Source organism: Eurosta solidaginis, chromosome 5, assembly GCF_040869045.1.
Source record: "Eurosta solidaginis isolate ZX-2024a chromosome 5, ASM4086904v1, whole genome shotgun sequence".
NCBI classification, from domain to species: Eukaryota; Metazoa; Arthropoda; class Insecta; order Diptera; family Tephritidae; genus Eurosta; species Eurosta solidaginis.
This window is the reverse complement of record NC_090323.1, coordinates 39272807-39286043: the sequence shown is the minus strand read 5'-3', so window position 1 is coordinate 39286043 and position 13237 is coordinate 39272807. Positions and strand designations below refer to the sequence as shown.

The following is a 13237-nucleotide window of genomic DNA, read 5'->3' as shown; positions in this document are numbered from 1 at the left end:
GTCGACTGTGTATAAAAACTGGGCGTGGCTATAACCGATTTCGCCCATTTTCACAGAAAACAGTTATCGTCATAGAATCTATGGCCCTACCAAATTTCCCAAGGATGTTAGACTTATGGCATTAAAAATATTCTAGACGAATTAAATGAAAAAGGGCGGAGTTACGCCTGTTTTGAAATTTTCTTTTATCTTTGAATTTTGTTCCACCATATCATTACTGGAGTCGAATGCTGACATAATTTACTTTTATACTGTAAACATATTAAATTTTTTGTTCAAATTTGACTTAAAAAAAATTTTTTTTTTAAAGTGGGCTTGTTCGTCATCCGATTTCGCCAATTTTTATTTATCACACATATAGTAATAGGAGTAACGCGTCTACCAAATTTCATCATGATATCTTCAACGACTGCCAAATTACAGCTTGCAAAACGTTTAAATTACCTTCTTTTAAAAGTGGGCGGTGCCACGCCCATTGTCCAAAATTTTTCTAATTTCCTATTTTGCGTCATAAGGTCAACGCACCTACCAAGTTTCATCGCTTTATCCGTCCTTGGTAATGAATTATCGCACTTTTTCGGTTTTTCGAAATTTTCGATATCGAAAAAGTGGGCGTGGTTGTAGCCCGATTTCGTTTATTTTAAATAGCGATCTGAGATGAGCGCCCAGGAACCTACGTACCAAATTTCATCAAGATACCTCAAAATTTACTCAAGTTATCGTGTTTACAGACGGACGGACCGACGGACGGACGGACATGGCTAAATGAATTTCTTTTTTCACCCAGATCAGTTTGATATATAGAAGTCTATATCTATATTGATTAGTTTATGCCGTTACGGATTACCGTTATGCGAACAAAGTTAATATACTCTCTGAGCTCTGCTCAGCTGAGTATAAAAATATAATTGATGAAATTTGTTAAAAATTGCCACTGCTATTTTCGTGTTCGCAGCTGTATACATATATATACCACAAAACAGACATATAAACTTTTGTACATAGGAACACCAGATCCCATATTGATCACATATGCGATTTCTCGCATTAAACTTCATAATGGTATATGTTATCACGCTCCGTAAGTTGCGGACGAATCGAACGCACAGTTGTTCTTGAACGAACAAAAACGTATTAAAATTATGTATTAGACGTTCACACATATTTTACAGAAACGGAGTGATATATGGGGGACAATGACCTATGTGTACTACCCAAAATTGTATATACATATATCCAATTTCGATGAAACCTTGCAGAATTGTTGTACTATTCGACCTCAGCTTATATGCAAAAATGACAGATTAATAACAACGGGTTGCCAAGACCCGGGGCTTGAAAATTTAATATTTCACTCATGCGTACATATTGATCACGGCCACCGTGATGTGGTGGTAGCGTGCTGCGCCTATCATCCCTTAGATTTTGGGTTCGATTCCCGGGCAAACCAACATCAAAAATTTGGAATAAAGTTTTTTCATTTAGAAAAAAGTCTTTCTAAACGGGGTCGCTTCTCGGCAGTGATTTGGCAAACACTCCGAGCGTATTTCTGCCTTTTCAGCAAAAATACATCTGCCTTGCAGATGCCGTTCAGAGTCGGTGTGCAACATGTACGTCTCGCCCTCCAATTTGTAGGAAAAATTAAAAAGGAGCACGACGCAAATTGGAAGAGAAGCTCGGTGCAAAATCTATCCGGAGAATATCGCCCCTTGCATTTATTTTTTTATTTATAAATATACTCACTAAATATTTCATCGATAAAAAATATGTCATCCAATTTTATTTTATTTTTTTCTTGAACATCACAATTTTTAAATTTTTTTATTTGCAAATTAGCATATTTTTTTGCTTTCCAATGATATACATGTTCAAAAATTTGTATATTGAAGTGCAAACCACAATACATACAATATACAAAATTATATGTACACTTGAACTTTTTTAAATTGAAAAAAAAAGAAAAAAAAATATGTATTTTAAATGTTTAAAGAATTGTGATGGTCCCCTTAATGAATAAATTTTGAATTAAAATTTTTCTCAGTGCTACAATATTTTTGATACATCTGTCAGATCTACATGCAGCAAGTGGCTTAAGTCTTAGGAAGCTTCTAGTATTTGCCAAGAGTACGGAGTTATTTTATAACATAGGTCCTGGTTTTTCAGTTTGGTCGTTAAAACAAACTTCTGGTAACACTACGGACTCATTCAGTCTATGTGAGGTCCTCATGGACCGGCCAGTTCAACCTAACCTAGAATATTTTTGAAAAATTGTTTGGTGTCAATTTGTTAGTATAAATTTGAATATCATACCGAAGTGCCTTGACTTCATATGGAAGTGCTTTTTCTTTGCACTTTCATATGAAATTCAGGTACTTTCATATGAATCGAATTTATATGTGAAGGCATATGGGAGTGCTATGCAAATTTTTTTTGTGTGAATTTTATACATGCGCCTATTCTTCAGGGCAAAACATTAACAAAATGCTATAAGTGTATAGGGATTCAGCAGCTCTGTACATATATATTGCTATGAAACAGAAGTATCCTAAACATGGTACATTCGAAAATTTCAATTATACAAATTCTCCTCATTACGCTCTGCCTTGCTATACTTTTCCCTCATTAGCATTCCACCTCTCCTTTTTGTAGCCCTTGTCGCCGTTTTCACATTCTCACTCTCCATTTCCAACACCACCTCGCTCCCTCTCGCCCTATTCCACACCTTCCTCAACTCCCACAATTATTCTTACTCTCACTCCTGCTGCCATGGACACTCCGGCTGTCCATTTTTCGTCCTATTCAGTATTATTTTATGAAGTGTCTGTTCTGTTGAGTTGAGAGGCATAATTTATATATATGACAGCGAATTTGCGGTGACTGCGCCAGAGTGCAGCATCTCATCTCAGCTGCCACCTATGACGATGAACAATGTATTCAACAAAACCGCAAACGCTTCCACAAAACACGCATAGCTTAAAAGTGAGCTTAGTTGAAAAGTGTAGCTGTAACTTAAGCTGGATATCACATGTGTGCCGCAATAAAGCGATGATGGGAAAATTTTCAAACAAAAGCAACAGGGAACGGTGGCGACGAGAAAGAAAGCAAATCAAAGCAATATTTTTGACTGACATTTTTGAAGTGCACAAATTTTTTTGGTCAAATATTTTGTTTGCACAAATCTAAAGTATTTTATGTGAATTCTCGAGTTTGAAGTGATTTAGCTTAACAGAGTGATTATGACATAAACAACATGATCAAAGTCAAATAAAAATTTTCAAGTGTCAGAGGCTCAAAATAAAAGTGACCATCAAACAGAGTCATAAAAATTTTATATTTCATTTTAAGCCCATTTAAAAAAAGAAAAAGAAATTTATTGCTTCAATCAACCACACCTTACATACATACATACATACATACATACATAATTAAGAATTTTATAGATTTCTTGTTCTACTGTGCCTTTGCTTGAAGTATAAATTTCAGTTTTATTTATGTATGTCTGTTTATAAAATACTTCCATGCGCGCATGCCAAGACCTTGATCCCGCATTAATGAGAAACTTATTGTTAGCGCACATTGGCACTGGCTCAAAGGAAACGCGCTATGCGAAATGCAGGCGAGCAAACGTGCAAGCAGGCAAACAAACTTTAAGCTCAGTAAGATATTGGTGTGCTGATAGTTCATACGGATAAAGCGACGAAGTTAAGCAGCCAGCAGGCAAAATCTTGTATACAGGCACTCAGTTGACGTAGGGCCACTCCTTAACATAAGCGCTATATGCATGCATAAATACATACGTACATGTCTCAGTTCGACATTCATTGAGCTCTTTGCCTATAATCGGTAGTCGCTGATCTTGACTTCTGACAAGTTACAAAAATGTTATGCTGATCGGCCTATCCTCTCCTGCACACCTATTTTTTTTCTTCCCTACTCTAATTTGTTATTTCATTCTATTCCTTTAATAATGCTTTTACCCTTGGGAAACCCAACCCAAGTTCAAGTTGTTTGCTGTGCGCTCCAACTTTAGCAGTAGCTGTGTCCCAAAACCCCACCCATCTCATACCATAGCATTATCGTTACAATCGCTTATTTATTTCAGCATTCGCATCTGTGCCTTAATTACTTTTAAGCATCGAATTTGTTGTTGCTGTTTCCGCTTGTATTTTTATTTGTTTTTACTTGACTTGCTGTTTAGATGTATGAATTGGTTCCTATCTTCCATATGAAATGCGAGTATGTTTGATGAATTTTAATTTATAGCGCGCTTGTGGTTTGCATACAAAAGATCTTTAAACTCCTAAAAGTGCATAAGCTAATACATTAAAATTAAATTAAAAAAAAATTAAATTCAAGGCGCGATAACCTCCGAAGATATCTAAGGCCGAGCTTCTCTTCCAATTTGCGTCGTGCTCCTCTTGATTTTCCCTACAAATTGGCCGGATGGGACCTACAAGTTTTATGCCGACTCCGAACGGCATCTGCAAGGCAGATGAGTTTTCACTGAGAGCTTTGCATGGCAGAAATACACCCGGAGCGCTTGCCAACACTACCGAGGGACGACCCCACTTAGAAAAATTGTCTTCTAATTGAAAAACGGTGTGGTAGGCGGAGCACGCTACCATCACACCACGGTCGCCGCCATACATACATACATACATAAATACATTAAAATTACTCCATTTTTAAATGGCGTTCGAAGTAATGAGACTCATCACTACTGTAATGTCACAGACGACTGTAGATTGGAATCTTTCATGCCTGATCAGCTTAGCTCATTCGTCTAGTATGGCCAAACCAGAAAAGGCACACAGAAGACTCTGAACGGTATCCATTCCCAGAATATGAACTTGTCTTTTGACGAAAAATTGATGCTACTTACGATTTGGATGCTGCATACTCTGACTAATTAGAACTGTATGTGATGTATTCACAAAACAAGTCATCCCCTTTATCCCTGTTTAGCGATAACTGACGTCAATTGGCAGCAGGATGGGATTTCAAGTCTCCTTTCTTCTGCCTCCCCCAACTCTATAGAGGTCTCCCCTTCACTCGCTTCCAAATGGTGGTACCTAGATTAAAACACCTTCTTGCCAAAACGTCTTCATCCACTCCCATAACACCTAGCCAGCGAAACCCTCAGTGCTTTTATTCGCTGCGATATCTTCAAATCACCATAAAGCTTATATAATATAGCTCGTTATTATATCTCCTACGAGGGCATCGCGGTTAGGACCATACAACTTCCGGGAAGCTTTTCTCTCTAACACTCCAAGAGCTAGCTCATCTTCGGTTGATGTCGTCCATGATTCTGAGCCGTACATCAGAGCAAGTATTATGAGCTGAAAGCTGAATGTGAAAGTAGCGCTGGATATCAAGTGTTTTTCTCCGTTTGATTTCTGAGCTGACTTTGTTTTCTTTCATGACAGCAAGTTTTGTCCTCATTACATCAATACTCTCTCTTTTTTGCCTTTTCCTTCAAATCAGAAAATAGAGCCCTTACGGCGCGTTCATCCCCCTTATTCTTCCTCCCATCTTTGTTTTTCTTTTGACGCTCTTAATTTGATTTTCACTCTCACTTCCACTCCTACTTCCAATTTGACTCCCACCCCTACTCCTACTTCCACTACCACTCATACATATGAATATTTGATTTCAATTTCTACACCAAATTTTAGACATCTTCCCCGATCATAAGATATAAAAAATTTAATTTGTTTCCAAAAAAATGCTTGACATTCGCCACTTTACATATATGAAGCGTGTCAGCACCACCTTATTATTATATGTGGTATTTTTTTGTGGTAATATTCTGAAGCTATCGCGAAGACTGCATAAATATCGGCTGAAACTTTTAGATGGCGTAGAAAAACATAAGCTCACATACACGCACATACTTGTAGGCATGGCACCTCTCAGTTTGTGAAAACTTTGAATAGCCTCTTTTGTTTCAAGTCACCACTTAGCTTTGGAAGCCCCATTTGCACAATCCATGCAATTACATTGTGAATGAGGAGTAGGCACAGCGCCACCCACTGTTAACCCTTTCGGTTGTATGATCTAAACCATCCCTGATCGATTCTAAGGACATCGTGGCAATTTTAGTTAATTCGCCTGAGGCATATTTGATTCATACATTTTTTTAACATTTTAGCTTTTTGCTCATAGAGCGTAGCTCCATCAAACTCCTGTGATTTAGACATCTGCCCCACAACAAAAAAATTTTCAAAAACTACGAGAAATACCATCAAATATTTCAAACCATTAAAGCAAAAACTGAGACTTTGACGTCTACCATATCTAAGCAGGTCCAATATTGGTATGATGAAGACCGCCCTAACAATGGTTAAAGCTGGAGACATTGGTGCTTTATCGGTAACCGTATCGGTAACCTTTTAACAGCTGATTCGACCAACCTTATGAGAATCAATGCAATCGATTATTGGTGCCGCTAAGGTCGTAACCGTATCGTAGCCAACTAATTGGGTTTTGGTTTACCGTCGTAACGATAAACAGCTGATTACGTTAGGGATACGGATACAGCGATACGATATACGGCACCAATGACTCCAGCTTAAGACTCTTTAACGATCTACATCACATTATCAAAGACACATCTGATAGGCGAAGTCATCGTCGCTGATACCACACGCATGCTATAAAATAATGAACGCAGGAGGGCTAGAGAGAACCGAACAATATGTGACGTCACACTCAGGTTAGAATCAGCAATATCGTTTGACAATATCTCTTTTTTACAAATATTTACATATTTTTCCAGAGCGTCGTATCTCATCTATCCAAAAATAAGCGCAATTGAGTTAAAAGGTCAATATCTCAACCAACAACTACAGCATAACCAATGACTCACATATGACTCGTTAGTTTTGTCTGGCATAACCCGTCTCAATATTCAAATGTTGCATGTTCCAGCGCATAATAAAACTAATTTTAATTAATAGCTTTTTTATTTTACTTAGGTAAAAATATCTGCAATGAGTTACGTATTTCCCTAGCACAATATTTGCATATCAAAATAGCAGGTACTTATAAACTTACGTCTATACCCATATATACGTCTATACCCATATATACCCATATGTAATCATACAAATGCACTTATATGTATATAGAATAGAATACATAATACAAATGCATATTGCATATAAAAAAACGTATTTCTGTTTCAATTGCTAGCCACTATCGCTGCTCGGAGCAATCACCCTGGGCAAGGTCAGTTACGTAGCGCTGCATAGAGTATAGATTGTTGAACACAACCAGCTGTATAATCAATGCAAAAAGTAATTGGTAAATATTTATATGAGTGAAAACTTAAAGCTTTTGCACATATATTGAGGTTAGGGTGGTACTTTGAAAGCTGAGTTTATCATTGGAAGAATGCCGTTAAAATAATTTTGTGGGCTATCAACTTAAATTTTTCAGAAAGAGAAATATAGATAGCAAATATGGGGCTCCCACTTTTCTCTCTTATAATTTGGGAATAAGTGAAAACATCTTGCTTATGATATCCTAATATACGTTGCTATCGCGTTAAGCACATCTACGTCACATCATCAGATCTACATGTGAACCATAGATCATCACAATAGAGAAATAGAGTGAAACACAAACTTATAAACCAATCATCGAAGCAAGTCAAGAGAACTAGACTTGAACATTATACTTTGATAATGTGACGTCACGCTTAGCGCGTGGTTTGAAAACGTCATTAAGAGAAAAGAAGCAAAGCTGCGAGAAGAACAACGTTGCCAAACCGAGATGTTGGAGCTCTTGACAGCACGACGAATGCCTAGTATATTTCATAAGTTTTCTATTTTCCTGCTATGGTCCGTCTGATCCTAGTGAGTTTATAATGCTGCTTCTTGAAATGAACTTCAAGGACTTTTGTGAGTTTTAAGAAGTTTAAAGTTTTGAGGCCACGTAAAGCCCTATAGGTATTTTCTTTGGATTTTAAGCCTATTCGCGTAGACTTCGGTAGTGACGCGACCTTTTAAGGTATATTGTTTGTCACCACACTGAGATGGAACTCATGCATGCCATATGCTTTCATGATCTATGGGTAGATGGGTAGGTAGGTATAAAGGCTGTCCCCCAGGTCGTCTAAGCCTACTGAGTGTTACATCAGATATGCACTACAACCAGCCTGAGTTGTTTATAAAATCAACGATTTTTTGTAGTTCGATTTCTGATAAACTACGGAGATTTTCCAGACAGGTTCTTTCGAAAGAACTTGGACATGTTCTAGGTAGAGGCGGGCATTTACAAATAAAGTGCTCAACGATCTCTTTGTTTTGTGGAATACACATCTTTTTCGCATGCGTGCCTAAAGTACAATGAAAGATGTAGACAGCCAATAGTTAATGGATGTCGGCATAAGATATACTCAGCAGACTTCTTGTTCTTCCATAATTTTCGTCTGACCACGTAGCACTTGAAATTGCTGTGTCTTCCACTTGTTGAGCTTTTTACATGTAAAAATTCTCTCTTTTATTTAGTTTTTCCAATGTTCTATCCATGAACTCACTTATCACGGCAGGGAATGGGACTGAAATCGGGATCGCCACATCGTCAGCCTACGCTACAATCTTCTAACTCTTTGTGCTGAGTTTTGCTGGGATATCATATATAACAAACAGTCATAGCAGAGGTGAAAACACCTCACCTTGTGGTGCGCCTCTACATATTTCCATACTAAGTTTCACTTCTCCTAGTTTAGTCGATATCTCGGGGTTAGGAAGAACAAAAGAGAACCAATTACTTATTGGTCTCTCGAACCTTGCCCTACCGATGGCTGATCCTATCATGTCAGCTTTCACTTTGTTGAAGGCACCTTTCACGTCAATAATCGCGTCCAGAGAAAACTGTTTATGCAGATGGATTATTCCCACTTTTCGCATCACTTCATGTCGCGCTGTCTCTGGTGATTTTTCCCTCAAGTACGCAAGTTGTGCTGTTGAAAGGGGAGTTCCATCAGTAAGTTCCCTTATGTTTATATCCAGTAATCTCGATAGTGATTTTAGCACGAAAGAAGTGAGACTCATTAGCCTGAAATCTTTGGCGAGCATGTGTCCCTTTCTTTCTGACTTTGGGATGTAACCCCCATATGTTTTCCTCCAAGAGGACGGAATCTAGCTGTAACGAATGCATACAGAGAAGATTTTTTTACTTCCTCAGCCAAAGATGTTTCTTCTGCAGCATGTTAGGGAGAATACAATCTACTCCTAGAAATTTATTTGACCACATGCTATTTATTGCTCAGGCAAAAGTTTTTCCTTATAAGTACGTCAGTTGCTTCCTCCTGTACCGTTTCTGCCATCCGACAAGTGAGCATGTATACAATCCAGAGTTTCAGCATATAACCCTGCCCGACATTTTAAAAACATCCTGTTGTCAATATTCTAGTCGTGGATGGATTAAAGGAAGGGCTATGGTTTTTAAACGCTTTTAAGGGAAGTGGCTTGGTGACCGATACCAAGATCGAATGGGCAGTGGAAACGTTTTCAGACGGTATATTCCCGGCCATGCTACAAGTTTCAAATATGATGGTCCTGGAATAGCTTAAAATAATATTCGATGGGTGCATATGGCTGAATCATGTACCGCACTCTTCGAGAACTGCTCGTGTAGCTTTCCTACCAAAGCGGGGAAGATCGGTCACGTTCATCACAAAGACTATAGACCCATTAGCTTAACATCATTTCTGCTCAAAACCTTTGAGAGGCTGATAGATGTGTACATAAAGTCCAACGTGGATGAAAAGCTGCTCTCCACAACGCAGCATGCGTACACCAAAGGCAAGTCGGTAGACACCGCATTGCATTGGGTGGTAATTAGCATAGAGAAATCCCTGGAATATTAGGAGTATGCTCTAGGAGTCTTCTTGGACATTACCGGGGCTTTCAATAATGTTTCCCGCCTTAATCAGATGGATCGGCCGCATGTTAAATTGCAGGAAGGTTACATCACAATGGGGATTGTAAGAGGCCACGAAATCAGTGGACAGGGGCACGCCGGAGGGAGGGGTGCTATCGCGTCTGCTGTGGACGCTGGTCATCAACCAACTGCTCAGGTGATTCGATGAGGGACCCGTAAAACTTACGGCTTAGGCAGATGACGCTGCAATTGTCACAAGTGGAAAGTGCCTTCCAATGATTAGTTTTTTGATGGATCGGGCGCTTGGGGATATTCATACCTGGGCATCTAATGACTGGTTGAAAGTCAATGCGGAGAAGACGGATATGGTCTTGTTTACAAAGAGGTACAAGGTCCCAAATTGGACCAGGCCTAAGTTAGGAGGGGTGACCTTACAGGAGAAACCTTGCACAAAATATCTAGGAATCATCCTAGACAGTAAGCTGTCATGGAAGCTCAACTTTGATGAGAGGGTGAAGGCCTCAACGGCACTCTATGCTTTTAAAAGAATGCTGGGGTGTAGGTGGGGCTTATAGCCCTCTCTTTCTCATTGAGTTCTTACAGCGACTGTAAGCCATATTCTATACTATGTAGTTCTTATTTGGTAGAAAGCCACACAAAAAACAACATACCTAAAAAAATTAGAGGGGGTATGCAGACTATCGATGGTCAGCATTACGGAAGCCCTGAAAACAACCCCGACAGCTGCACTGTATGTCATTCTGCACATTCCATCTTAGCCCTGGTAGCAAAGAACATAACATTAACAGCGGTAACCAGGCTCGGTGCCTCGGGGCAGCTTGAGCGCCGTCCATATGGCTATAGTAGTATAGCGTCATCAATCACAAGAAGAACAGACTACCTGATTCCCTATCTGCGCTTCGAGGGAGATGTTAAGGCCACAATAGAGGTGGACGGTTTGCGCAAGGGTGCGCAAATGGCGGACGAGGCGATACATGTGTATACAGATGGTTCCAAAGTAGTGGAATAAGTACGGTCTGCGGTATACTGTGCTGATTCGGAAATAAGCAGGTCCTACAGGCTGCCGGATTACTGTAGCGTTTTTCAAACGGAAATATTAGCCGTAACCAAAGCAGAAGAAACCCTGGAAGAGAATAGCTTAAGCTGCAACCGTGTTAACTTTTATATTGACAGTCAAGCAGCAATTGGGGCAATAATCTTGCATAGCACAACATCTAAATGCGTGTTAGAGTGTAAGCAGTCTCTGGAGAGAATTGGGACAGAGAGAAAGATACATATATATTGGGTCCCAGAGCATATGGGAATAGATGGGAATGAAAAAGCGGATGAACTAGCTGAAAAGGGCGAATCCCTTGAAGCTTGATCCGTAGACGTCCCATTAGACTGGGCGAGATTAAGCGAAGGCGAAAGGTGCACATGATCGACCCAGCAGGAAAGGCCTGGGTTCAAGCTTGGGGGTGCAAAGTGTCGAAGATTATGTGTAGGTCTTACAACCTTAGACTAACAAGGTTGCATCTATCATTAAAAAGATAGGACTGTAAACTCATGACTGGTATTCTGACTGGACACATGCCTTTAAATTAGGCTTGGTCAGTGATAGCAGATGTAGGAAGTACGGATTTGAGGAGGAAACGATCGGGCACGTTCTGTGCTCGTGCCCTGCAATTGCCAAGCTAAGACTTCAGCTATTAGGAGTGATACAGCTGTCAGATCTAGAAGCAGCAAGTGGTTTAAGTCCTGGGAAGCTTCTAGTATTTGCCAAGAGGACGGAGCTATTTTAAAGCAGAGGCCCTGGTTTTTGGTCGAAAAAACTAACTTCTGGTAACACTACGGACTCAATCAGTCTATGTGAGGTCCTCATGGACCGGCCAGTTCAACCTAACCTAAGGGAAGTGGTTTTTACTGATTTCTTCTATTTTCTTTGATGAGGTTTTATATCTGATCAAAAGGTCGTAAAGTGCTAGGGCTCCAGAGCACATCCGAATTGCGCTTTATACAAATTTCTAATAGACTGTAGAGCATTTTGTCGAATATTTGTTATTTTTCAAATCGTTTTACCGCTAGGTGGCGTTAGGAGCAATATATTAAAAACTCGGCACTTAAAAAATATGTACCGGCAAATTGGGTATTTGTTTTATGCTACCGTTTGAGCGGAAGCCATTCTATCTTGACTGCCTGTTTGAGTTGGATGCCTTTTGAAAAAATTGCGATTATCGTTGTTTTTCATTTTCTTCTTAAAGCAGTGCCTCGCCCTATCTAATACGTACGATCACCCATAACTTGTCATCGATATTCTCTAATGGAGGTCGAACGGAAACTTGAGTGCGATCACTAAAATATTGGTAATAGAGGCGGTGGCTTTACATTACCATTGAAATGATAGTTGGTGTCATGCAGAACATAGATTGTGTTCTGAATAAGTAAGACTTTAGTATTTTACAATTTTTGTATCGAAGTTGAGCCAGAGTGACTCGCGAATCCTTAGGAAGTCTGATTTCCTCTACTGCAAGTTTTAAGTATTGGTATCTGAGAACGGATTCCACCGGACCTAAATCTATCTTAAACTTTACCGACCGTGTGGGGATGATGCTCAGGGCCTGTTTATGCTCTTTGATTTCAAATGGTTGTATTACTGGATCGTCGTTAAAAGGAGTGTTCATAAATTTGGGTTTACCCTTACGAGGTATGTTCAAAAAAAAAAGCGAATTTCGAATTTTTGCGGGTTACGTATATTCGAATTTCGATTTTTTGTGGCGTTATGTTGGTACAGAACTTAAACGCACTGGAACAATATACTATAAAAGCGTGCAATTACTGGCATATGCTGATGACATTGATATCATCGGCCCAAACACCCGCGCTGTTAGTTCTGCTTACTCCAAACTGGAAAAAGAAGCGGTAAAGATGGGTTTGATGGTGAAAGAGGACAAAGCGAAGTACCTGCTGTCATCCAGCAAAGAGTCAGCGCATATGGGCCTTGGCAACTACGCTACTGTTGGCAGCCATAATTTCGAAATAGTAAAAGACTTCGTTTATTTGGAACCAGCATCAACACTAGCAACAACATCAGCACTGAAATCCAGCGAAGAATCAATCTTGCCAATAAATGCTACTTTGGACTAGGTAGGCAATTGAAAAGTAAAGTCCTCTCGGCGAACGAAAATCACACTCTACAAGTCACTTATCGTACCCGTCCTGCTATATGGGGCAGAAGCATGTACCATGACAACAGCAGATGAAGCGGCTTTGGGAGTGTTCGAAAGAAAAGTTCTTCGAAAGATTTATGGACCTCTACGCATTGTCGGTGGCGAGTACCGAAGAA

At 39.5% G+C, this 13237-nt stretch overlaps 1 protein-coding gene across 17 annotated transcripts in view; it reads right to left on the bottom strand.

Annotated features, from left to right (window-relative positions):
* Positions 1-13237, bottom strand: part of jim — a 214309-nt gene that overhangs the window by 25027 nt on the left and 176045 nt on the right. The gene's annotated exons all lie outside the window — the stretch shown is intronic.